Genomic DNA, 22836 nt, shown 5'->3' on the forward strand with positions numbered 1-22836 from the left:
CACACACACACACACACACACACACACACACACACACACACACACACGGGAGCTGCCACCGAACATCAAGGACACTTCAGGCTTCCAGCTTGTCAATAGCACCATTTGTAAGAACAGTTTAAAAGAAAAAAAGTTCGGTGGATCATCCCCCATCCATCACTACAATCAACAGCTAGCTGTACCCACAAGATGAATAACGCCTGCCACAGACAAAGAGAGAAAAAAAAAGAAGGCTGTTAAATAACAAATGAAAACCTTTAAAAAAATTTATTGGGAAGGTTAATCCAGATTAGACTGGTATCAGAACAAAACAAAGAAAACAAAAAACCAAACAAACAAACAAAAAGAGGAGGGAAAAACAAGTAATGGGAAGGTTTCGGTTATTAAGCTGCAGAAATGCATAATTCAGCTACTTGCTCTGATACAATAGCCCCTAAAATTAATTGCTTTTTCCACAGAAAAACAAAGCAGGTAAGAAGATTCTAGATGAAACCCAGGTACTCCAAACGATACCAAGAAACAGGTAACACCAGCCACGACAATCCCCCCCGGGGGGAATTCTCTTTGAGTGGGTGCTCGAAACAAGGCGGCACAGAGGAAGCAGCACCGCACACCCCACATCTCCCTGACAGATCATGAACACACTCCGTGCTTACGCTCTCCCTGCCCCCTCCGGTGTCACCAAACCACGCTCGCCTGGAACAGCTTCCAAAGGAATTCTTTGAATAGAAACAGATACAAGCAAGAGGACTAAAAATAGCCCAGCAAGAGCAGAGACATTTGTTACATTCTCACACTTGCGGAAACACACTCGACTGCATAAAAAAAAAAGGCACGTAGTTAATTCACACTAGAATTGATAACGAGGGACAAAGTAGAAAGTACCACCACAAAAAAGTTTTGGAGGGGAGGATTAATTTAGACCCGTCACAGGTCACATTACAACACTCACAACAAAAAGCAATGGTGAAAGCTGCAATGATTTTATATCCTTTATATAAAACCAATGATTTTATATATATGCAGGAAATACACTGTGTAATCAATCTGTAAACCTATATCTATAAAATGTGCTAAAAACGTCATGATATCAGATTTTTTGTTTCAACTTCAGAGTTTTGGTAGCAACACCAAAGAGCTCAGTATCATTCCCACATCTGAACAGAGCCCAACTCCTTGAACTAGACACCAAAGGAAGACCACCAGTACAGATCACTCCCTGAGATATGCTCACATTCAGAAGACCAAAGAAGTCTTGCCAAAAGAGACCAGGAGTCTTACTGAAAAAAAAAAATATTTTAAATAAAGCAAGATATTCTGGAACATCTTTCTATATTTATCCCCCAGATGATGGTATTTCTCAAGGTTCATCTTAAGCAGGAGGACTATCCACCAAAGTAAAGAAGCAACTTTTTTTGCAGTGACATAAAATTCTGAACACAAAGTTCCAAGAGGAGGAAAAGAAATAGTTTGTAAGGCAGTTTTAACCATTTTCTTTCTTAACAATCTTTACTGTACATAACCTCTTAATGAAAATTATGGGCCATTTGGTTTAGTCTTCCAAAGTGAAACACTGTGATAAGTGAGACCCTTTTACCAATGCACTGTCAGGTGCTCAGAGACAACCAAGCACAGAAACAGCACCAAGAACTGAAAGCCATCAAAGAGTATTTTCACTTCTCTGTCACCTCTGGATTGCTCCTTCTATGGTCACAACCGTTATTACATTTTTATCTACCTTCAAACAAGGCAGGTTTGACAAGTTGCCTTTGATACTACTCCTCATCTTGATTTGCTTCAGTCAGAAAATGTGGTTTTAACTCAAGCTTTCCCACATGATTTTCAGCATTATTTTCCTCACAATCACAGCTTCTCACCTTGGTGTCACATGTAAATTCACTTACACTTGTTCCATCATTCTAGAATTTACAGGAGGTCGGGTCTATCCAAAGAGATGGAGGATTAACTATCTTTACAACCTCAAATGTACAATGTGGTAGAAAGAAGCAGGCAAATAAAGATCCCTCTACACAGAATTAGAATCTAAAAGCAGGAATAAAGTCATCCAGGCTGTTCTTATCTTTAATGCTACATCAAAATTAAATTCATCACTCACTTCTTAGTTTCTTAACCTTTCTATAGAAGACACCAAAGGGACAAGCTGCCCACATGGGACATCAAATTGCCCAATTTTACCGCATGTAATTCACTATTCATTTTCTTTCCAACCTAAGTAGGGGGGAACTTCCCATAGGCTCCTTCTAAGACCCACAGCTACTGTTCCAGCCCTGTCTTTACCTTTTTCTGCAAGTCTGGACTGACTTAAACATTGTTTGGCTTCCATGCATTTTCACTCTCCCTCACCATTTCTTTCCAAGTCAGACTAGCTCATAATAAAATTGACAAAAATGCAAGAGTAATTTTTTTTTTTTAATTTGCAAAATCTTAATGAGCATATAAAGTTTTTCTTCAAAACTTCCTTCCTATTAATAGGCCATTAAGAAATTCCTTTTCACAGAAACGTACTTCCCGTCTTTTCATAAGGTTAAGGTTCCCCTTTAACATATATTTTTGTACTCTGCTGAATTACTTTAGTACAGCATAGCAATGAATCACAGCCCCTCATTCCACACAGGTATGCAGGTTTATATACTGTGGAAGGCAATATTAAAATGCCTAAGCAGAAAATCTGTTTTTTTAAAACATCCCAAGAAGATAGTAGTCAACTGTGTATTTTACCACCAGTCTAAAAGAACAAGCACTCTGCTGCAAGATGAAGTTACTCACTTTTGAAGGAAAATGGACCTATATTCTTCACATCTTAGTTTCTGAAACAGCTTATCTATACTAGCTGTGCACCCCACCCTCAGTACACATGTGAATTCTTAGACTGCACCTAGAACATACATTTTGCTAACTGCAGTGTTCAGCTCTAGCTACAGCATTAAAATATTACAGGTGTCAGCTTTAAGAGATCACACTGCACCTATAAAAACTTCACTAAACAAATGGTTTGGCAGCAACAGTCTTGAAAACCACTTCAGCACAAGATGCACTGTAAAACATCAATTTTCTCCAAAACAACCAGAAAGCTACATGTACACAGAAACAACCAAAGGATAAGCAAGGGATAACCAAGATGAAATATTTCCAGTTCTAAAAACTGCACTACGAACTTAAGTAACAGCCTTTTAAACACTGCAATAATTTTCAGCCATTTACAGAGTGTTACTTAAAAATTCTAGCAGAGCAGGGGACTGCTAAGCATACTTGCTGCATAGGGCAAGATGACACTGTAAATAAATTCAGAAACCAATGGTAGGCAAGTTTAAAATGCAGAACAGTATGATGCCTTAAATGTGTTCTCGATTTAACACAAGACTATTTTTCAAGTTCAATGAGTACACTGCCCAAAACATGGCTTCTGGAAAACTAGTAAGAATCTGATTCACTAGAATAAAGTGAAAATAAAAATTGTAGAAGGAAGAATGCAACATGCCTCCTCTGATCAGAGGAAAAAGTCCAAGACACAGCATTCACCCTAAGCTGCAATCAGCAGAAAGTAACCACCTAAGAAGTTGTTGTTCATTGTTGCTCTCATCTTTACCATACTGAAATTCGCAGTTCTGCAGGGGTTTCTCGTGTGGTTTTTTGAAAGCATACAAGCCTCATCTAAGTGGTACTGTCCTTCTGGTTCCTCCATTTTCTGATGTCTAAAATTAGAAAAACGGTACTTGCCAACCTTATTGTTATGCTCCAGAATTGTAAGGAAGAAGGTGTTAGCATGACCTTAGTTTTGATATCTGAAAGAACCCTGCCATGAAGTCTGAGTTTTAGGGATCTGTTGGAAGACACTGTGACCCCACAGCTACATCACAGGAATTTCTTTGCAGGATCAAATGCAAAAGACTGATAGAAAGGGATAAAACAGCTCTCAATACACTGCTTTTAAACATTGTATATACATACAACTGCTGAGAACAGCAACTTCAAGGAGTAGAATTTTTACTTCCACTTATTCATGAAAGTCCATTTGAAGAGTCACAAATACATCCAAGAAAAACATTTTGTGCTCTTTTCAGATTTTTTTTTTGCCAGGGAGAGAAGAAAGGGAAGGAAAAAATATGTTTAAATAGATTATCTCATTGCAAAAGCCAGAGACATAACTTCCCTTTAAAACCATTCTAAATTCTCAAATGTTATATACACAATGAATAAAATCCAGAAAATTCCCAGAACACAAAGCACCAAGAGTAAGGCCTTCTATATCAGAGATTATGTTAAACTTCAATGTATATTCTAACATACAAGCACATTTGAGAATAAAAACCTTTGTTTGACTGAATTATCAGTTCCTACCAAACTTAAATGAGGAATAAAACAAAGAGCTCCAGGAAAGCAATGACATAAAGTGAGAAGAAAAACTAGGATCAAACCTGGTGAATCAACAACAACAACAAAAAAAAAGGTCAACCTTACAAAGTAATGTGAATACTCTAGAGGCTGTAATTTTACTTCAGAGAGAATTAAAATTAAAGAAATGTGTATCTGGATCTCACTTGCCAGCAGTTGTTTTACCCTGAAAAACCCAAGTTGCTGTTTAACTGTGAGAAGTACATTGCAGTCAAACTAAAACAGTCAGATATCCAACTGCTGTAAAAATCTTGAAAGTCTAAGTTCCAAAAACATATGACAGTGTTTTGGTTAATCCTAAGACTCTTGCAGTTGTGATGTTTTGGATTTAATACAACTGGAAAATATTCACATCACCTTTGTTAAGATGAGTTTTTGGGGAGCTTTTTATTTTAAACTGATCTGAAGCTTAAAGATCTTAATTTTATACAGTTTTTTTAAATTAAATTAAGGACATAATTACTTTTTTCTTTTAAATTATAAATGTGGGTAATTTTAAAAATACATATAACTTCTGAAAAAGAGAGATGGAGAATAGACACTGTAGTCAGTATTTCAACAAGCTTTGACACATCCCTGAAGCTTGACTGCTTGGAAGGTCAACGCACATCAGGTCCTGGAAGAGCTAAGCATAGCACTTCCTCCAGGTTGGTCTTTAAGATTTCAGGAAAGCAGAGCCACACACCTCTGTAGCCATAAATATCACAGTAGTATAAAATAGAATAGAGTCATAATACCAAACATGCATTTAGATAAACCAGCCTAGTGTGAAGCTCTGTTTTCAGGCTTTTCCATATTGTCTTCAGATGAATGTTTTTAGGTTTTAACTATAACAAAATCAGTGGTGTTCAGACATACATTTTAGCAAAGTTTAGCACTATGTTTGAGCTATGCTGATGTGAAGTCTACCTGAGAAGCCTGAAGTTGGGATTTTTCAGGAAATACAAAAGGTGTTAAGGTTCTCATTGTACTCAGCAGAAGGACTAAGTGAATCTACCAAGAGAGCTAACTTTCCCCAGAATTACTGAGTGCCAGAAGAGATAGCTTATCACCTTCAACATTTCTGTTTTAAAAAAAGAGAAAAAATTATCTTTAAAAAACTTTCACAGTCTTTCCAGCGTGTCTGTTCATATACAAACTTCTGGAGAACACGGCAAGTTGTCAATGCTGCTCTATGCATACCCCTAAGTGCAGAACAAAACCACATCTGTAGGAATACCAGAAGTAAGATGCAAAACAATCTCACAGCTTTCCAGTTGGCATTAGCAAAGACCCAGTTGCTACCCACCAACAGAGCAACACCATTTCAAAGGACTGAAACGCAGCCACGGTGTCCAGTAATCCATCAGGCAGATTTAGTGGCCAAGAGGGATGCTGAGAACAGAGACCCCTCCCTCCTCCCTGAGTTTTTCACCAGAGCTGATCATTCCCAGCCCTATTTCATTACTCACTTTCAGTGCAGCTCATCAAAGCAGGAACTTGGTTTGTTTGTTAAGACACACCTAAGGTTCCCCAGCATTACTGAAGACATGATTCTGCTGCTATCAACCAGACTGAATAACTTGAACAACCAAATCAAAGTAACAAGTATCAAGCTCAGGAATACCAAATTCTTGCCCTCTTTTCCCCCCATCCCAAACCTGTCTTTTAATCACCCCCAAGCCACATCCTCCTCCTGTTCCTCCACAAGCAACTCACTGTGTCCCTCCCCCTATACATACTGCATTAGAACCTGTCTGTGGAGTCAAGGAAAGTACCATCAAAAGAACAGGTTAACAACTGATTGTAACTTTTGTGGAGCAACTGGAAAGGGAGGAAGAGTTATATGTCACCTTTTCAATCAGGATCTGCCAATAAAGGGAAACTAAAATCATAAAACCAGTTCCTGGCCACCCACCACTCCTAAACAAAGTCCTGGGAAGGAAAACAATGCCAAGTCCAATTGCTAAACTCTTCCAGTTTTTTCCTCCCCTACATTCAGTTCCAGCCTCAAACAGCTACTTGAGTTTTTTGCTAGGTGGAATGGTTTTAGGTACCACAGCCTGAACCAAGTGTTCAAAACCTGCTCGTTCTGGCCTGTAAGGTAAGATGCCTCACTCAAGATGTTTTTGTGCTCAATTTTCACTTAGATACTAAATGGAACTGAAAAGTGATGGTTCTGCAGTTTCTTTCACTATGTTTTATTGCATTTTATAATGGGTGGGTCATTTCATAACTAGTGAAACACTCAGAATGTCTTCTGCTGATCATTTATTTTAATGGATTTGTCTACTGAGAACAAATATAAAAGTTACATATTCTTGCTTCGCTCTCTCCCATGACTGAGGTTCTCAAAAGCACTCCCCAGCAATCAACAGAATCAGCAAGGGAGTGAAGTCATCCAAATATTTGAGGTAGGTTTCCTAGCAGAAACTACATCTCAGTGATGTTTCATTTCAGATGACTGTTCTAAAAAGAGTTGTCCCAGAACTCCTGAGATTCAATAACCTTAACTATGAAAGCAACTTTAACCATCTCACTTTATTTCAACCTTCCTCTACAGCTGTAGGGGTCTTGGGGTTTTCAGGGAAGGTGTCTGGGTTTGGAAGAATATGAAAAATGGGCTGGTCCGGTTCCCTTCTAATTTACCAGGACTCATATAATTCTGCAAAGTTTGGGCTTTAGTCTCATTAAAAAGTACTTTTAAAAATTACTTTGATAGACTCAACTTTATAAAATTAACTGCTCGATATGCAGAAGTACAGCAAGAACTCAGCCTAACCTCTCCTAAATGATGTATGTACATTAAGCCATCATTTACAATCCAGGTAATTCCTAGATAGAACACACACTGGACTTGGGCAATTCTAGCACTAGCAGACAATCTGTTTCCTCCCTCACAGAACTGTTGAATTAGTCTTCAGCTAGAGCTGGGACAGTCAATTACTTCTTATCTGAAAGCACAGAAATTATTTAGATTTGAAATATGCATCTTACTGCATTTTCACAGCACCTTCTCTGAACCCACCCATATCCCAGACCCACCCGCTCCTCCACCGATCAAGAGTCATGAGCTACTGTTACCACCACCCATACCAAATTCAGTGCTTAATCCACCTCCTTCTCAAGGGCCTGTAAGGACATATGGGTTGAGTTTGCCTGAAGGACTACAGATTTTATTATGTGGTTTAACCCAGAGAAGAAAGCTTGGAGGGATGAGGTGTCTTAACAAGGTATGTAAGTACCTGGAAAGGTGCACAGACAGAGCCAAGCTCCTCCCAGCCATGCCCAGTGACAGGAACAGAGCCAATGGGCACAGACTGAAACACAGGAGGCTCCACGTGAAAGCTTTTGTACTCTGAGGGTGACCAAGCACTGTCACAGCACAGGGTCCCCAGTGAGGGGGTGGAGTGTACAAAAGATGTCCAGACACAGTCTGGAGGTGGCCCTGCTTGAGCAAGGGGAGACAAGACCACCTCTAGAAGTCCCTGCCGATCTCAGACAGCCCGTGATTGAGTGAAGTGAAAAGGGAAGCAAGTCCTATATATAACAGAAAAGCTGTTATCAAAAACGCCCCACAAGCTTCGTCAGGGACAACTCAAGCTCTAGCAAATCTGCTCTGACAGCAATAAAAGAGAAAATCAACAGAATCTTCCATTAAATCAGGTAGGATAAAAGCCATTGGGACATTAAATCCAGTAACATACACTACTACATCAACACATAAAATGGCAAACGATGAAAACTGGAGTACAGGTATAAAATTGAAGGTTTTATGTTTCAGTCACAACACAGAACTATTCAAGGAAGATAATAAGTGTCTTTTCCTAAGATGTAAAGAAGAGTTCCTGGGCATTGCTGCTAATCTGGACATAAGGATGCAGCAAAGAAACCCAACAAGTTGAGGATGTGTATTAGAAAGCCACAAGGTTTTCTCAAACACAGAGAAGAAACCCCACTTTTGCATATTCATTAACTTGCCTTCACAGAGACACTATTCCAGTCTCACTCTAATCTGAATTTCAGGCAGTCACCCCTTGGCACTTACCCCATGTTCCAAACATTCAGAAATTCATTCAGTGGCTAATAAAAGAAAGTGAAGCACAAGACCAGGATGTGCAGTACTGCTCTCCCTCATCATATTTAGTTACCCAAAATTAACATCAGTAACTTAGGTCTCTCTTACCTCAGTCTCCAAAACAGATCACAAGTCAGTGACCTCAAGAATGCCTGACTGAAAGCTGAAATAAAAGCACAGCAGACATCTGCCCCTTGGGGTACAAGCCACCAAAAGTATGGACCAGAATTCCTTCAATACAAGAAGAAATTGTATAAATCCTATGTACAGCCCAACAGCACAGTAGGGTTTGGTACCAGGATTCTTTTCAGATTCATGTTACTGAAACTGTGTGTAAGACAACATGCAATTCTAAAAATTGAGGAAGAATGCAGAGAGAAAAAATAAATCAGCAATAGCTTTGAAATACAGGGGGACATGGGCAATGTGATAGTACGAGATATCAGTCAAGTGTTTAGCATAAAACAGCCATAATTCAGTTAACATTGAGAATCAAACAGGAAGAAGCAGAAAGTTTTCAGAAGCCATATGCTTCACTCTATGTTACTGTATTTCCACCATCCTCAACACACTTGACAAAACAGAGTATAAAAAAATACTGTGTTTTCTTTGCTCAAACGCAACCTCACTATGGTCTGTAAAGCATCATCCTACTTCCAGGAACAGTACTTTTGTCATAAGAAATACAAATGAAATCTATGCCAGACACAATAAAACTGCAGAAAGACTTCCTCTCTCTACAGCTAACCATCAAAAATATTTAGGAACATGATCATAGCTAGTGAATTCAAATTTTACACCTTCAATCACAGGACTGCCTAACAGACTGAGACAGACATTTTTTCCCCCCCATTAAACCAGGTTAAAAAAAGTGCAACCTGATGATTCAGATCTGGAGGCTAAGAAAGTATTTGTCTTTCCTTCATTTAACTTTGGATTAAAATAGTGAATGACTCTGTAACAAGAATTCCATTGAACACGCACCTTCTGCAGGAATAAAATGTATTTCCTGTATGATAAAGCAGAAAAACAAAACCATAAGGTTCACCATAGAGTACTACTTCGGGCAAACCTTAAGGCTCAAGAGAGATCAAAGCTCCCTCAACATGGGAAACATTTCATTGTTTTTAATGCAAAATGCTACACTCAGCCAGGCTAAGGACTCTTCCAACCTCATCTGTTGGAAGACTGATTTAAGAAGCTGGGAAGGGAGAAGAAAAAAGCTTTATCAGTTTATCTTCAAAAAGAAGCCACAATATCAGGCAGGTTTCACAAAGACAGCTGGACAAAAAAGGAAAAAAGAGAATTTCAAGAGAATTGAGAATAGAAACTACTCCATCCAAGGGAGCTGCACAAAGTTGTTCACATAACCTATTTTACAGGTTTTACTTGTACAGTCTAAAGAGAACATAAGTAAAACAAGCTCAGCAAAATATTTATGATGTTGTAAAAGTAAGCTGAGCAAGCCATGAGATCTTAGGCATCAGATTGTACCACCTCTCAACAGTCTTCAGTCCCTGTTTACCCTTTGCAGCACTGAGAAGTAATGAGGAGAGCAGGGCTGAGGGTGCCACACCTGTGGAAGGAACAGCCTTGCAGGAGCCCCAGGCAGAAGGGGAGTTCCAAAAGACTCGCAGTTCAGATGGCCAAAATCAAAGAGCACGGACTTTCATGTCAGAGCAAAACAGACAAACCCTTTGTACAGTTCTTGTAAAATATGAACCCGAAGTAATTGCAAAGGAGGCACCTCACAACCTTTCATCCCAGCTCTCACTTTAATGAACGTAACTTGTTTAGGGAAGTTATATGAAAAACAGTACAAGTCCAAACTAGGTCTTCTCTGAAAACCAAAAAGGATCCAGAGTGGGCTACAAGTAAACACATTGTATCAGAAAAAAAAAAACCAAATTCACCCAAATTTCCAGCAGAATAACAACATTGCAATGAGTATCACTTGTATTTCCTCCAGCACCTTCCATTCAATAGTTTTGAAGACTACAAATACAACACAGTTTCTTTAGTCTGTCATCTTACAAAGGGGACAAGTCCCTTGGCTTCTCTTTTAGCAAGGTCACACGAGGCTCCAAGCACTGAACACGGGTCTTCAGAGTCCTGGTCATGTGCTTCAACCAAAAAAGCGACAAAGATAAATAAAAAGATTCATAAAAGATCTAAAGTCTTATTCCTGGTCTTTCATGAAGTACCTGCTCCAAGTGCTGGTACTGAACACGACTGAAACTGCAAGCAAACATCACTGCCAACAGTAGTACTACCAATGCTAATTATTAATAGAGCACTAACAGTACAGGGCACACACACGTTGCGCAAGCAGTTAATCAGCACTGCTAGGAGCAGCATCACTAGGGGGACACCAGCAACAAACATAAAATATACCAAAAAATGGCATCACCTATAACTAAAGTCCATGGAAGAAATACAGAACAACAACAATCTGCTTCTGGGTTCTGAAACAGTAGTTTAAAAAAATTGGAAGAACAAACAAACAAAGATTTAAAAAAATAACAGCTCCAGTTACAGATGAGATTCTTTTGTTCGGTTTCCCCCTGGCTTCCTTAGATTTTAGTGGTGAGCCTGTAGCTCTCCCAAGTCCCCTTGAATGATCAAACCCTTTTGCAAGTCATGGCACCAGGAGCTTTACAGAGGACTGGCCAAAACAAATGTAACAGTCTAAACTTCAGAATTTTCATGCCTTTTTTATTATAAACAGTTTTCAAAATCAACACATGGCTAAAATTGCAACCAGAGCAAAGCAGAACAGAGCCTGTCCAATTCCCACTCTTCCCTACGTCCTCAGAGGTACCAAGACTGTTGAGGTTATAAACACACAAGCCAGCTCACTTTCCAGACTCTACATCAAAATTGGTTTACACCAGTTAATCCAGTTTCTCCATGTAACCCTCCAGGAGTCCCCATCATTAATCCTGCAAAGTGATTTAGCCCTGCTTGCTTTCAAGTTACCTAGTGTAAGGTTAAAAATAAATTCTTTAAACAAGTTAGGTCAAACCACCACAGAGAGACTGGGCTCAGGTATAAATACTGAGTCAGCCAGGTAGGAATCCAAACCCAGATTCCATTAGAGAACGTGATAAAACCAAGGGAATTGCTAAAAGGGTCTGGTAAATATTAAAAAAGCAAAACCAGGAGGCTGAGTCGCTGCCGTTTTTCGTGAAGGGCTCTGTTTCAACGGCAAGCACTGCTCCCCCTCCTTTTCCTTCCCTCACATCCAGCTCCAATTTCTTCACTTGGAAAAAAACAGCTGCTCTCAGGCCAGGACGGCCCCTCCATTCCCTTTCCACAGCTTCCCCTCACACAGCTTCACAGCAAACCCCAAGTTTCTGCTCCACATGACATCACGTACCCCTGAACACAACCAGAAGGGCTCTGCAAATCCACCCTCCTGGTATTAACAAATCTACAGGAGAGAAGCTTCAAACCAGTCCACCCTGAGGAGCTCCCAGGTGGCACCCAACAGCACTGCAGACATTCCAGCACATGCTTTTGAACCTATTCCACATACAGAGTTCAGATCCTTGCCACCAGCCTCAGATGTGCACCAGGTCCTTCCCACACCGAGCTTCTTGCAGAGGAGTATCTACCAGCTCACTTCCCTGATGCAATTTTCTCCAGCGACAAGACAAAACACAGATTTTTTTGTTGTTGTTTTTAAAGGCAACATGAGCCAGACCAACAGTAAAGCCCTGCCCTGACACTCAGTTCAGAGCAACCAGACACAACCTACGGCGAGAAAAGACCAGGTGGAGCAGGTTAACAGAGAGAATGGTTCATTCATTGCCATGTCCTCAAGTAACCCACTGTATGTGCCGAGGTGTCATTGTCTGTAGCTGTGAGCCCCCACCACCAGCGAGGGAGCAGCCGGGAAGGGGATGGGCAACAACATGGAAGTAAAGCCCTGCGCAAGACACAGATCGATACCCATTCACCCAGCTGTTCCCTTCCCGAGCTGCCGCCTCCCCTCTGCCCCGACTCCCTCCGCCAGCCCCACTGGACCTCCGCTGCACCCCCTTCCCTCACACCCCCAGAGTCACAGGGACCAACCCGCCAGGAGTAACTCCCGGAGTGAGGGGATGAGACGGGACCCCTCCTGCCCGGCTACGGGCGCAGGGCCCTCCCGCGGGTGCCGAACCCACCTCTGAGGGGGCCGGGCGGGCTCCCCGTGCCCGGCGGGGTGGGCGCTGCCCGCGCCCGCGGCCCTGCGGAGCGGGCTGAGGGGGGGGGCGGCGATCTAGGCCAGGGTGAAGCTTCCCTGGGGCGGCTGCCACGGAAAGTAGGGCAGAGCCGCGTCCCCCCGCAACCCGCCGGCGGGCGCGCCGGGGCGGGGCGGCCCGGGCGGACACCGACCGACCCACGGACCGAGGGACGGACCGAGGGACGGAGCGGGACAGCGGCGGGCAGACAAAGCGGGGCCGGGCCGCGGGGGCGCCTCTGGGGGGGAGCGGGGGCCGTTAGCGGGGGGGGGCGGTGTGAGGGGCGCCTCGCGCCCCCCGCGCGCGCGGTACCTGCCCCGGTGCGGTCACAAAGCGGCGGCGGCGCCCGCGACCGTCACGTGACCTCCCCCTTCCTCCTCCTCCTCCTCCTCCACGCGCGCGCGGGGTTGCTCCTGCCCTCCTGCCCCCCGCACGTGACGTGACGTGACGTGACATGACGCGCTCGCGCGGAGCGCCCCGTCTGTCGCGCTCCCCCCGCACCCCCCCCGGCGCCGCGCGCGCTCCTCACGCACCGCCAGCTCGCGACCATCCACCAGCCCCGCTTCCGCCTCTGCCCCCCCCCCCCCCCCCCCCCCGCGCGCCCCCCGCGCGCCCCGCCAGCTCGCGACCACCCCCCAGCCCCGCTTCCGCCTCTCCCCCCCCCCCCCGCGCCCTCCCGGCGACCACGTGAGCACCGCGCGCGGGGGGAAGCCCCGCCCCTTCCTTTCGCCCTTCACGTGATCGGAGCCCCGCCTCCCGCCCGGCGCGCGCTCGGCGGCGGTAAAAGGGGCGGGGCGTGGGAGGGCCCCGCCCAGGGGCGGGATGAAGGAGCCCGGGGGGCACCTCCGTGAGGGGCCCCGTGAGGGAGCCCGGGGAGGCAGCGCTTGTGAGGGGCCGTCTGACGGGCTCCCCTTTGAGGGACCCCCCCCCCCATGAGGGACCGGCGTCTGAGGAACCCCCAGTAGGGCCCTCCAAGAGAGACCGTCTGAGGGACCCACGGGGGGACCGTGTGAGAGATCCCCGTCTGAGGGACACCCCCTGGGACCTTCCGGCAGGGACGGTTTCCGATACGACCTAAGGGACCCCGCAAGGGAGAACGATGTGAGGCATCCCTTGAGGGATTCCCCGAGAAAACCCCTCGGGGACCTCTGAGGGACGTCGTCGTCCCCCCGCCCCGAGTACCCCCGTGAAGGACCGTGTGATAAACCCTCCTGAGTGACCCTGTGAAGGAGCCCGCAAGGGTGACCCGTGAGGGACCCCTGTGCATTGGGAACGGGCGTTCTGGAACCAATTCTGCACTTGAGTTAATGTAAATTAATATAACATCTGGCTGTCTTGCCAGGCTGGACACAGGTAGGCACGCTGTGGACATGGAGAAATCCAGGACAAAGGATAGCTGCACCACGGGAGGAGAAGGTCGAGAAGCATATGGTGCGGACTAATGAAGAATGTTGAGGGGGTAAACTGAACAACGATGGATGGCAAAAATGGATAGTCAATAAAGTTTGACTCCCTCAGTCAGGAGAAAATAAAAAGCTTTTTCCCTTTAAGCTTTTTCCTGCTGTGTATTTTTTCCACTATTGGCACCTTTGGTTGCCCAAAAAGCATCCCTTCTTTACAAAGCCTGGCAAGACCTTTGCAAGGCTTTAACAGCCAGCCTGACTCATCCTGTGTGGGAGTCGGTCCCTGCTTGGTGCTGAGCAGACAGGGCTGGTGAAGGTGATGTTCAGCCTCTGGTGCCTCCAGTGATGATGTCCCATAGTCCTTGACCTTTGCTGTGGTCTGATTTCCTTTACTGCTGTTTGCTCATCCTCTATCCCTTGACCCTGTACTCGCCATGTAAGTAGAGAAGGCATGAAATCTGATTTTACCCTAAAAAATATCTGAAAATTAATCACTGTATTTCATACTGCTTCTTTCTCTGCTTAGAGCAGATAGATTTAACCAGACTGCATCCTTGATACTTATTGCATAGATGGGCAGAAGCTAAACAGATCCTACTGCTGAGAAGCTGCAAGACCTCCCTATTTCCATCTTTTCTCAATAAGATAGAGGGTTCTTTGAGCTAAATTGAATTTCAGACCAAACAGAACACAGGTACTGTTGATTTTCTTCATGCAGCTGTTGATATTTTGTTTTATCACTATTGGGGGGAGACAATTACAGCTTTAATTACAGCTGTAAACAAAGTTTCACAAGCTTTGTGACAAACATGTCTGCAGATCCATAATCTGTGTGGATTTAATCAGTATTATTAGCATTCTTTTATCATGACTTGGCAATCCTTTGATAATCAAGATGGATATTTGATGTGCAGCGTAAAACAACAAAGGCTGAGAGCTCTTGGGATGCTGTAGTCAGATGGCGTGGTGCCAGCTGGAACATGTCTCCAAAAATCACACAGAATCCAGCCCAAGAGCATTTGGAATAGGAAAAAATTAAACGGGGATGTCAGAATCAAAGCATTGTAGATTCTCTCTGCTGTACATGGAATAAATACAAATGAGAAAATGGCATACTGCACTACCAAAGCTTCCAGAGGAGAGCCAAAGGAATAAATTGATGGAAGCTCAAGACCTTCACTCCAAGTATTCATCAGAAGGAATTTCTTCACTGAAAGGGTGGTGAGGCATTGGAACGGGCTGCCCAGGGAGGTGGAGGAGTCACTGTCCCTGAAGTGTTCAAGGAATGACTGGATGTGGCACTCGGTGCCTCTGTTCTACTTAACAAGGTAGTGGTTGATCACAGGTTTGATTCGATATTGGAGGTTTTTCCAAACTACATAAATCTGTGATTCAGCACATTGAGCTTGGAGAGGAGACCCTGCATCAAACACAGCAAAGGTTTGACCAGTTCTGGCGGGCAAATTCTACCTACTGCCTGTGTCAGGATTCTAATCTGCTGTTACAAGGATTTGCAACCTCTTCAGTTTTCCAGCCACTAACGAACAGCCCGGTGCAGGTGCAAATCCCAACAGGCTGTCTAAGCTTAGTGCAGGATTGCTTTTCTGACTCCCCTACTGCAGATTTCCGAAATGGGCTGCAGGCCATGTACCACAGGCTGGAAACCACCTTTGTGGTGCTTTGGCGTATTCTCCTTGCCAGTCACATTCTTGAGTGGGGGAAACTGCTCATGTTAAGAATATCTCCCTGTTCCTGGTTCAGGAGTCTGCTCTACTTCTGTGTTACAGTCGGAAAGGAAAACCGTCTCTTCTTCAAAGGCTCAGGCTTCAGTCTGTCTTCCCTTTTGCTAATGCTCTTGTCTACTTTCCACACTACCAACCCTTCCCCCTCAGGCTCACTGGACAATTAGTCTGACTGTGCTGAAGTGCAGAGCAATCTTTTGCTGCTTATTCTGAAGTTTTTATTTGCTTTGTGCCTGTTTTTTCCCAACAGTAGCAACTCTTGATCTAATAAAATATTGCTCTTCCCTACAAACTGTTCTCTCTTAACCCTGATGACACCTGCATCAACAGCACTGCTTTTTTCCAAAACGTATTTCAGCCAGTTGTACACAGGCTCTGTAAGGGAGAGGCTTTGCATGAAGAAACCAAGCTTTACTTTCAGATTTGAGTTTGCAGGGAATCTGTGTAGAAGGCCAGAAGATAAGGGGCCTAATGTTTCTGTCTCAAGTACTGATAGCCTGCGCTGGCTGTGGAGCCAACCAAGGATAGTTGTTAATAACACACTGTGAGAACAAACAGGATGAGGCCAGAGAGGTAGGACAGCGCTTTTCTGGGACAAACGTCCTTGTTCTGGCTCCTGGAGATAAGCCCAACACAGAACAGCACAAGGGCAGGACTGAGGTCGAGAAGGGGGTTTGGGCTGTAGGGAGATATTGAGAACTCCAAAGACCCCTGAAGCCTCTGACCCATTTCCAGAAAGGTCTGGAAGAATAGACTGTGCATGAGAACGAGTTTTCATAGAAATTGAGAAACTTAACTCCAGGGCAGGGAAAACTTATCTATAAAATGGTTCCCCCATGAAGCCCATGTGCATGTGCACCCCAGGACCTGAACACCCCATCAGCTGGATCAGCACTGGAGCCAGGACTGGTGATCCCTCTTTCTCCCTATTTCTTTCTTTCTTTCTTTCTCTCTTCCCCTCTTTAATTCATCTCTGTCTCTTTCTCTCTTCCCTTTTATCCTATCCCTTTATCCAAAACCCACTGCCATATGCTCATAGGAGGTCAGGCTCTAACATAACAATTTCCATGCCAAGTGTGTAATTTACTAATAGAACTTCATAAGATTTTGTGGGCTTTTGTCATTCCTTTTGACCACGAGCATCTACAAATCTTGGGCACTCCCTTCCCCTGGAGGGTGGGGTGCCACAATCTGGAATTCTGTCTAGTTACAGGAGAACAATTGAAAATCTTGGATGCATTGTTGGGTTCTCTCAAGAGAACTGTTACAAGGACTTGATAACAAGAGATGTTAGCCTTGGGCATAGCAGGGATTGCTGCTGCATTTAGACGTGGGGTGAAACTCCCGAAGACACTGCCTGGAAATGAGATCCAGTGTGTTGGACTGTGTTGATGGGCCGGCACAAGCAGGGCTTCAGCAACAATTCTGCTTGGAAGGGTTGCCATTTCCTCTGAGGAAGCAAGTCCTTCTGCCAGAGATGCCGTTCATGGTGTCAAAGGCAGGAAGGATAATGATATCATTGTGTCTGGCCTTCATAAAGCCCAGGCCATTAAAATTCCTGACATCCATGGAGTGCATTAGTCTGTCATGTCTCAGCACCATCCTGGGAATTTGTGTTGAGCTGCTTGATCATTCTTTAGAGTCATTGTGTGCCTGGAGACAGACCCTCTGCTGTAGGTGGTGCCTGCAGTCCTTGGTCCAGGTTTTCTCACCTTGTAATTTGGCTATATAAGAAAGGTGATGCACTTTCATGTGACTAGAATTTGAAATTGCTCTGCACAATCACCTTAACCCCACTACTATTTTTCATTCCTCCAACCTTTTTCAGAAAACATTTTATCTGCAGTGACTTTGTACTTATTTCCAGATTCTGAGGCAATTCAACATGTCTGAACCTGATACTGATCCAGTAGAGCCTTGCTTAAACACCACTTTGGAAAGGGATGTTGGCAGTGGTTAATCTGTGTAGTGTGTGCTCTGTTAATGGTGAGTGCTGAGTTTGTTCTGTCACACTCCTCGATTTCATTCTGTGACATGCCCACTGTTACCTCTACCAGCCAAACAATTTCTAAGAATTAAATAGGCTTTTGTTAAACAGACTTATTTTCCACACAGCCCTGTTGCTTGGCATTAAATGTATCTAGCCTCGAAATATCTGTTTAGTCCCTTATCACTTTTCTGGGGTTTTTGCCTATGAATCAAAGAAAGCAGTCCACAGGCCACTTAGTGCCCTGCTCTAACACTGTCGTGCTTCCAGCCTCTTAAAATTTCCAAAGATTAAAATCATGTCGGTGAAGCCAGAAGTTTCCCTGGCCAGCTCTTAAAGAACTTGGGTGGGCAGAATTAGAATAGATGATCACTGAAGGTCTTTTTAACATCCTTGCACCGTGTTGCATAGGGAATCTTGCAGCACTTTATCAAGCTAGATTTTAAAGGTCCTGGTGAAATCTCAACCCCCCCTTAATCAGGTAATATAAATGTTCCTGTAATGAATGTAATAAACTTAGAGTACCGTAAAGGTAAAGTCGGATTTGTACCATTTTCTGTTTTCCCCTGAACTTCGTCTTAGGATAAATTACAAGCATTTTTATCCCGTGATATATTTTACAAAAATGTTTTGAATAGCGTGTCAAAGGATATTTGCCAGCTCTGGTTAAATGTCAGTCATCTGTTTTCAATTTTAAAAGGGTTTTTTGTAGATGCGGCAACTGGCAACGGCAGGAAAAAACTGAGCTTGGGAGACCTCAGAGAACTACAGGCTGTTCAGCCTCCCCTCAGTCCTGCAAAGGTGGTAGTGCAACTAGTACTGAAAGCCTCAAACATACTGAGGACAAGAAGGTGACTGGCAGTAGTCCCCCTGGATTTACACTGGGGAAGTCGTGTTTGTCTGACCCAGTCACCTGAAATGATAAAATGACTGCCTTGATAGATGAGGGGAGAGGAGGGGCAGAGCTGCTGGGTTCAAGGGATTGAGGTCGCTGGCACAAAGTCCAGAGGGAGGCCAGTTGCTGGCGGTGTGACCTGGGTCCTGAGGCCAATACTGTTGAGTATCTTCATTACAACAGTGGGACAGAGTGCAGCAAGTTCACAGAGAGAGCACAAAACCAGGAGTGGCTGATGGACCAGACAGTGTGGTGCCATTCAGAGGGACCTCAACAGGCTGAGGCCAACAGAAACCTTATGAGGTTCAACAAAGGGAAGTTACGCACCTGGGAAGGAATAATTCCATATGCCAGTTTGGGGCCAACCATCTGTAAAGGAGCTTGGCAGAGAGGGACATGGAAGTCCTGGTGGACAGTGGAACATGAGCCAGCTGTGTGCCCTTGAATCAAAGGCAGACATCCTGCATTAGGGGGAGAGCTGTCAGCAGAATGAGAGGCAATCCTTCCCCTCCTCCCACTCGTTCAGCACTGATGGGACATGTCTGGTGTGCTGTGTCCTCTTCTGGGCTCCACAATGCAAGAAAGACATGGGCATACTGGAGGGAGTCCAGTGAAGGGTCACAGAGATGACTATGGGGCTGAAGTACTCGACATACAGGTACAGGCTGAGAGAGCTGGCATTGTTTAGCTTGGAGAAGAGAAGGCTCAGTTCCTTACCTTATGGGAGTAACTAAAGCAGATGAAGCCAGATTTCTTAGTGGTGCCCAGTGATAAGCTACAAACTGAAAAACAGCAAATTCCTCTTATACATAGAACTTTTTCACCGTGAATGTGGTCAAACATGGGCACAGGTTACCCAGAGAGGTTTGGACTACCTGATCACTGAAGATCTCTTTCAGCCTCATCTATTCTGCCATTCAGAGAGTGCAGGCACCCAGCATTCAGGGATATGTCTTGATTCCTCTGACCATTTCTTATTCCAAGAATGTGTTAGTAAGTTGAGAAAGAACAGTGACATGGAAATCCATGACAGACAAGACAGATTTCTCCATGTAGTCACTTTCTATTGCTCAATGCAGAACATTCAAGCTCCAGATGTTTCCCTTCCCCCTAAGCAACAAGTTGAGCAGCCCAGAGCACAGGACTAAACGCTTTCCCCAAAATCAAATGCACTCAAAGTGCATCAGCAGCAGCCTACAAGAGAACTGGGACAGAGGGGTTTTTTTGGAGTCAAAGCCTATTTATACCAGTAAAAAGTGAAGTTGGCTTTCTGAGATTAACAGAAAAAAGATGCTCCTAAAAATAACATGGCAAATCATCATGACTCCTAGAATTCATCTCCTGGAGGGAAAAAAAATTCTATATGAAGTGGTTTTACTAGAGGGCAAGATCAGAAGTTGTTATAGCTTAACAGCGCTCTGCTGTCATCCTTGCTGGCCTGGCAGCAGTGTGGTGTCCAGCAGCCCTCAGCAGCAGGCTGCCACCACAGCACAGGGGAAAATGTATGGTGCTTTCCCTGGTGTTTTCCTTAGTGCTGACCAACTATTCCTCATTTGTCACCCTTTCGGCTCCAAGACCTTTCTCGGGCCTCAGATACCTGGAGAAATTGGTCAGCGTTTCTCCCTAAGCGAGTACTTGTCTAGTACACAGCAGCTATACAGGGAGGACTTTTACAGCAACAGTGCCTATCGGCCTGTCTCCCAAAGGCAGCCTTAAATTTGGCCACATTTTTTCCACTTGTCTAAAATCTGTGATATTTCTATTGTAGCTGAATCTGTGTTCTTCATGTTCAATATGCACCAGGCACTGCATTGGGTCTGTAGAGAGAAGAAACCCCAGAACAGGGAAACTTTTGACAACATGAAGAAAAACAATTCACAGGCATTGATTACAGGGGCTACAAATCTTTCTGCTGGTGCTTCAGCATCCCTGGAGTATGGCCCTTGCTCTGTTTATGTCTTTGGCACAAACTGTTCGAGCAAATGCCCAGCTGACCTTCTGACCTCAGCTCTGCACTTGAGACCTGTGGCTTCTTTCTCACCTCTCCCAGCTCATACTACACCTTAACAAAGAGGGAACAGTAAGACCCTCCATGCAGGGCAGTACTTTGGAGCAGCTGACCCAAAGCTCCCAAATGCCATGTTGGCCACATGGTCCCTTGAGCCTTGCAGGGGGCTGAAGCCTCCGGTGAGGAGGCTTAAGGGGGACTGAGGAAGTTGCAGCACAACCACAGAGATTCTTGTTTTCCGATACACTGTGGACTTTGTCACTTTCAGTCTCTGAAAGAACAGGCCACCCTTGCCCAAAAAGCAGTTCAAGCAAGCACTGTGTCCCTGGTATCTCTTCAATTATTAATTCATTTACTGGACCACGGAAGCACCTTGCACTGGGAAAGACTATCCCGATCCTCCATTCAGAAACAGTCAGGTTGAGTACAGCTATGGCTAGGAAGAACTTAACAGAACGGTGTGAAACTATTCCCTGGTTTGTCTTCCTCATTCTGCAACAGCGGTGCCACCAGCTGGCAAGAGCTGAGGCCCCAGGTCACAGAGATCAAAACCAAAATACACCCAAGAAGGGAAGTGATGACAGGCAAGCAAACCTGCAGCAGCTGGAATGGGAGGGGGAGGCAGGCAGCCGGTTGAGTGTTGAAAGGGATAATGTCCACTGCCACATGGTGGTGGTGAACAGTGAAAGTGCAGTTGGTAACAGCATCGTCCTGCTGCAGGCTCCAGGCCAGGGAGTGCAATGGATCTCATCCTGGTTCCACAGGCAGGAAGGACGATGGCCACACGTGCACATGCCAAGCATGGCCAGTGAAAAAGCACTGAGGGAACCTGGACTGTGTGGTATAAGGAGTGAAGACCATGGCCATGAAATAGCTAAAAATCCCTTCCAAAAAACAGAGGTGAGCTGCCTCACAGAACGGAGCAAACTGCACTGTGAATGGGAAAGCAAGGGGACCTGCAAGGCAGGTGAGGGGACAAAATAGATGAATGCTAAAATTAGTTGCTGGGGGAGGATTTGGAGTCTTTATTGCTGAGATTTAAGCTGGACACAGATGTAAGAGGAACTCACTGGGTCATTTTTGGTCCTAACAGGCCCCTCACCATCTGAATGCTGTACTCGATGGAACATCTAAGGCAGGTGGGGAGTTAATACCCTTGGTTGCCCAGGCCCTCTCTAAGCCATCACCCTCTGCATGTCTCCAGGGCCAGGGGATTTGGGTTTTCTTTGCATCTCTCAGTTCTCAAACAGTTTTGTTATAAGGCTCAGTAGAACGACAGCATAGTGTTCTTATGCCTCCTCTTCCATCCACAAGTGTCAGTAATGCCTACTACTGGGAGCAGAGACGGTGTAGTTGGAAACATGATCTCCCACAGCTGGCTTACAAAGCTGCAGTTTGTCCATGACCATGGAAACCAGCCACTCGGGATGAGGCCAAGGGTGAAGATGGGAGATGCAAAAGCTGATTTTAGGCACAGGATTTTAACCTCCAGTGTAGAACTCGGATTGCTTAAGGACATTCCTCCTCTCAAAACATAACTTTCTCACTTATAGCAGTGAAACAGGACAGCTGTACAAAGGCCTCACTCTCCTGTACTGTGAAAATACGTGGAAATGCTTCAGATGCAGTTTTGGGATGCAAGGTCTTCCTGGAACACTTACCTGACTGTCCAGCTACAGGTATCTGTGCTGTCCAATGCTCCTAAGGGGTATTTCCTTCTCAGGAAAATAAAGTGGTTGGAAGGAAACTCTTGCCTCAGAACAAATGAGGTACCAGATGAAGAGAACATGAAGGAGACGCTTTGAAGTGTAACAGTCCCAACTTTGCTACTAGATAGATTTTCTATGGAAGTAAGGAGAGTTACTGCAGCCGTACAGAGAACAAGAACTGATGTTTAAGCCACGAAAAAAACAAGAATAAGATGAGAATCTGTACTTGGGATATCAATCCACTCACTGCTGAAGGAAAAACAACAGTTCACTGTGTTTCCTTTGAATCAGTCATGTCCACAGAGAGGCTGGACTGTTACAGTAAGAAATCCAAGCCCACTTGCTCTCAAACTGCCCTGGATTTACTTGCCATGGGATGATTACCAAATAAAGGAA

The 22836-nt window shown here is 44.6% G+C and overlaps 1 protein-coding gene and 1 long non-coding RNA gene across 8 annotated transcripts in view; one reads left to right on the forward strand and one right to left on the reverse strand.

Moving 5' to 3' along the window:
• LOC113957701 (ubiquitin-associated protein 2-like) overlaps nt 1-13294 on the reverse strand; it is a 75309-nt gene extending 62015 nt beyond the window's left edge. For 5 of the 7 annotated variants that reach the window (XM_027665409.1, XM_027665408.1, XM_027665406.1 and 2 more), the window contains exon 1: nt 13230-13294. The gene's annotated coding sequence lies outside the window, so the exon portion shown is untranslated. Of the gene's footprint in view, nt 1-12639; nt 12850-13008; nt 13101-13229 lie in introns of those variants that run through there. The other 2 variants (XM_027665403.1, XM_027665404.1) reach the window with 2 other exon arrangements.
• A 39-nt stretch (nt 13295-13333) lies between these two features.
• LOC113957711 lies at nt 13334-14246 on the forward strand. The gene is made up of 2 exons (XR_003531276.1): nt 13334-13476; nt 14039-14246. It is a non-coding gene; the product is annotated as an uncharacterized LOC113957711 (long non-coding RNA).
• The last annotated feature ends 8590 nt before the right edge of the window (nt 14247-22836 follow it).

The sequence above is a fragment of the Corapipo altera genome, unplaced genomic scaffold (assembly GCF_003945725.1).
Source record: "Corapipo altera isolate COAL_440 unplaced genomic scaffold, ASM394572v1 61045, whole genome shotgun sequence".
Taxonomy (NCBI): domain Eukaryota; kingdom Metazoa; phylum Chordata; class Aves; order Passeriformes; family Pipridae; genus Corapipo; species Corapipo altera.